General features: G+C 33.9%; 1 protein-coding gene across 3 annotated transcripts in view; it reads right to left on the bottom strand.

Annotated features, from left to right (window-relative positions):
* Window positions 1-4,271, bottom strand: part of LOC107667359 (discoidin domain-containing receptor 2-like) — a 52,821-nt gene extending 48,550 nt beyond the window's left edge. For all 3 annotated transcript variants that reach the window (XM_016458992.1, XM_016459000.1, XM_016459010.1), the window contains exon 1: window positions 4,131-4,271. The gene's annotated coding sequence lies outside the window, so the exon portion shown is untranslated. The remainder of the gene's footprint in view (window positions 1-4,130) is intronic.
* Between the last annotated feature and the right edge of the window lie 555 nt (window positions 4,272-4,826).

Genomic DNA, 4,826 nt, shown 5'->3' with positions numbered 1-4,826 from the left:
TTTGAGTTGAATTACTGAAATAAATGAACTTTTCCACGACATTCTAATTTATTGAGATGCACCTATAGATTGTAATGTTTAGAAGTCTCATATTTAGATGTTTCTGAATACATTAACTGATAAATGTATAATTTGAATGCAATGTAAGTTGTTTTGGATAAAATTGTCTGTCAAATGCATAAAATAAAATAAAGTCTTATAAGTCTTATGAGACATATCTCATTGAATTCTTCTGAGATAAATAAGCTGTTATATTAATTCAATATATTATTACATTATTATATTATATTATTGTATATATATTATTATGATTTAAAATAACTGTTTTCTATTTGAATATAATTTATTCCTGTGATGCAAAGCTGAATTTTCAACATCATTACACCAGTCTTCAGTGTCACATGATCCCTCAGAAATCATTTTAATATGCTGATTTGCTGTTCAAGAAACATTTATTATTATCAATATTAGTGTTACCTAATATTTTTGTGGAAACTGTGGTACAATTTTTCTGTTATGAATAGAAAGTTCAAAAGAACCGCAATTATTTGTAATATAACTATTTTGTAATGTTATAAATGCCTTTACTGTCAGTTCTGATCAACTGAATGCATCCTTTCTGAATAGAAGTACTCATATATATATATATATATATATAATTATATATATACTGGCCCCAGAAAACACACCAGCCCGCAATAGAATAGGGATGTGCAAAACTACACATTTTCAAGACTAGACTAACAGCATCATTTCTTCTTATTTCTGGGAAATCTAAATTGTAAACAATGAGCTTGACTTGTATTCTATGTACAGTATTTGCTGGCCATTAGTGTATAAGGCTTCACTGTAATTCATCATCTAATTTGGTACTTAAATATCACTCAACCTCTACTTTAAATTCATACTGCTTCTATAACAAACATCCTCTCTTGCATCCCCAACCATTATGACATAACCCGAAGCCATTTCTTCATTGACCTCAAAATGGCTTCAGCAATCGGATTGTTGCCGATACTGTCAAGCGTTACGGTCTGCAGTAACTTTCAGAGATAAACGTTGAACAGAGAGCCTGATAATCAGACACAGACAGAAACAAGAGCTGCGAGCATGAGAAAATGTATGATATTTTACGCTCAAGGCATTTTGCAACATCTGACCTCTGCTCTGGCATACAACACTTTCTTGCATCACAGGAGAAAGAAAAACAGCACACTTAATAAAAAGCAGAGGAAATCGCTGTTATAACCGGCTTTCCAAAGATTAAACTCAAGAGATGAAATGCCTCGGATTCTCAGGTACAAATCATAGATCTTTCACTTTTCAAAGCAGCAACCTATCAATCTATCACTAATTCCTAATAATCAATAGTCAATGAGAGTGATGAATGTTTCTAATACACACCAGTTAAAGTTCACCCTCAATCACATTGACTCCATTGTGAAAAAGGCAGAGGTTGTACTTCCTTTGTCAACTGAAAAAGTTCAACCTTCCGCAGGCGCAGATGACACAGTTTTACTCAGCTGTTATTGAGTTGGTTCTGTGCACTTCTATAACTGTCTGGTTTGGGTCAGCCAGCAAATTTTCCCACATGCCATCTCCAGCTTAAGCAGCTAACACAGAAATTACCACCTGTCTTCTGTAATTAATTTCATAATAACTAATTATTGCCTCTCTCTCAAGTATTATGTAAATACATATACATATTTTGTATTTATTCAGCTGTATATATACAGTAAATAATGCACAAATCTGTACATAAATCTTCTGTTCCAGATGTATACCACATTATTAAGTTGGCTTGAGAAAGCCAACTTACTGATCTACTATTTAAACTTATTATTATTCTTCTGAGCCAAAATTTAAACACTATCTCCTCCTAGAGCTTTCAAGCTACAACCACCAAACTCAGGTCTTTTCTAACTGATCCGACTTATGGTTTTCGTAAACCAGACTATCAAAACCACCTAAAATCTCATAGACTTTCATTGAGGGTGTGAAAACCTTTATACAATGAGACTCATGGTGTTTTTAAGTTGTCTACTGCCATAGCCAAGCTTAAAAACTCCCTACTGAAAAACCAGCCTAAGCTGATTGGCTGCTTTGGCTGGTCTCCCAGGCTCCCAGGTAACATGCTAATCATGCTAGAAACATGCTAGTAACTTCCTAATCATGCTAACAACATGTTAGAAACATGCTAGTAACATACTAATCATGCTAGCAACATGCTAGTTGTGCTAGCAACATACTAATAATGCTAGAAACATGCTAATCATGCTAGCAACATGCTAGTAACATGCTAATAATGCTAAAAACATGTTAACAACATGCTAGATGTTCGGATTTTAAATGACAACTTGACTGACAACAGTTTAATAGCATGTTGAAATATCTAATGTAAATGTTCAAATAAAGCTTTGAAAAAGTTTAATAAAATGGTAAACCTCACATTTCAGCCTTTTAAATAAAGAAAAGATATAAGTCGAAATGATAATTGATTAATAAGCGATTATATGTATTTTATCTGCTCCATAAATAATTCTAGATAACCTATCTGAATTGTTTAAATGTGTAGAATCCACAGCTTGTTTTTTATCAACCGGTCAAAATTTACAGCAGGGCATGCAAATTCGGTCTGTTTTTTTATCATGATTTTTCGTCAAACCGGTAATCGTTACATCCCTACCAGGTACCCTAGCAATATGTTTTATATCTATTTTTCTGATAGACTGTATTGCCTTGAAAACATTTAAACTTTAATCTTTAAAACTATTTTAACTTTCAAACTGAAAACTTTCAGACTGCAAGCTTTTAAAACTACTTCAAACTTAAACTATCAGAAGGTAGGAATTATGAATCGGACATATCTGAAAGATTCGATTCTCAGCTCAATAAGTAAACGAGTTGTCCGACTCGCAATTATCCGACTTAACATATTTGAAATAGACGTTTTTTCTATTTAACGATTCATTTGAGAATGGAATTATTAGGGGCCATTCACATATCGTGTTTTTTGCACGCTCAAGTTCGTTATTTCAAATGAAGACGTGTGGCAGACGCGCTCATAATGGAAGCGACGCGGTCGCGACGTGGTCGCGACGCGCATGCGGTGCGACGTGCTCATTTTTTCCAGGAGCGTCTGCGCCGCATCGAGATAAAAACATTTCAACTTTTCAGAATGCCAAAAGCGCACCGCGGGTCATGTGACAAAAACCAACCAATCAGCTTCATCCTTTCCCGTAACAACATTGAAAGCTCAGCCAAGATGAAGGAACAGCTGATCATAGCTGTACAGGGATAGCCATTTTTAAATAAATTTAGTAGCAGAGCTACTGCAAGCGATTTTTAGTGCTGCAAATCCATTTATCCTTTGCTGAAACTCCCATGTCTTCATGGAGAGCGCAGGTCATGGTTGCTTAGCAACGGCAGACGCCTCTGGAGCGCAAGCGCCCGACGCTGTGGAAAAAAAGCAGAAAGCGGCGCGCCTAGCGTTTTCCACGCGTTTTTAGGCGCGACATGTGAACAGCCCCTTAAGCGCTCGTACTGATTCAGTCAGATTCGCGCACGAATCGTTCAGACCGGTTAGTGAACCAACTCAGAAAACGATTCGTTCACGAATCGGATATCAATCGTGCAAAATCTATAATAAAACATCTAAGTTTTTAGCGGTAGTCATGGTAACAGCAATCCGTTCTTGTAGTTAAAAGTAAGACATGCGCACTGCGGCCTGATTTATAAAGCTCTCGTCAATGAGACAAATAAAAACACAAAGCAGCAACTTTAACAGACATTACGTGAAATAACAGCCACAAAACACTTCACCATTCTACCGATATAACCCCATAAAAACATCAAAAAGCACCATGTGCATGATATTGTCAATGACTTCAAACTTTTTCACACAATAGATTGTAAATGAAAGATTATAAACCTGATGTCTAACAAAAGCGTCCAAAGTTGACAATGCAAATTTTCAAACATCTATGAATCCCCTTGAGTTCAACAGCAACACACATCTGATCTGTCTGAACGCAAGTGTTTCTCAATCGCAACAAAGAGTTCAGAAAAATCAACAACTTCAGTTTGTCTTCAGAAACGTCCCTCTCTTTCGCTTTAAACTGACTAAATACCTGTTTTCGGGATCCTGACAATCCTTTATTCCACCGAAGTCACATCCGAAAGTAAACGCGCCATTACAGATGTCGAGGCATTGTGTTCAAGAGTTAATGTTCACTGTTACAATGCATCGGAAGATCCGCTGCAGGAGGAGAAGCAAAGAACGGTCCAATGGGATTTTTACATCACATCCCTCTTCCGGCCGCAAGAAGGGAGCAGTGGATGTAACGCTGATCAACTCAAGGAATTCACTTACAATAGAAATATAGGCCTATATGAAAATATGAAATATATTGTTTTATTCATATTATTTATAAATAAATAAATAAAATAAATATATTTTATTTAAACACATTTATTATATTATATTATATTATATTATATTATATTATATTATATTATATTATATTATATTATATTATATTATATTATATTATATTATATTATATTATATTATATTATATTATATTATATTATATTATATTATATTATATTATATTATATTATATTATATTATATTATATTATATTATATTATATTATATTATATTATATTATATTATATTATATTATATTATATTATATATTATATTATGAAAAAGCTAAAAAATGCTCAGGATGTCCTCTTTAAAGACAAACTAGCAACATAAAATCGAGGTATGAATTATATGAAATAGGCTATATTTGTGTGTGTGTGTGTGTGTGTGTGTG

Source organism: Sinocyclocheilus anshuiensis, unplaced genomic scaffold (genome assembly GCF_001515605.1).
Source record: "Sinocyclocheilus anshuiensis isolate Anshui unplaced genomic scaffold, SAMN03320099.WGS_v1.1 scaffold373, whole genome shotgun sequence".
Classification (NCBI taxonomy): Eukaryota; Metazoa; Chordata; class Actinopteri; order Cypriniformes; family Cyprinidae; genus Sinocyclocheilus; species Sinocyclocheilus anshuiensis.
Note: the sequence above shows the minus strand (reverse complement) of the source record. Positions and strands in the feature narration are given on the sequence as shown.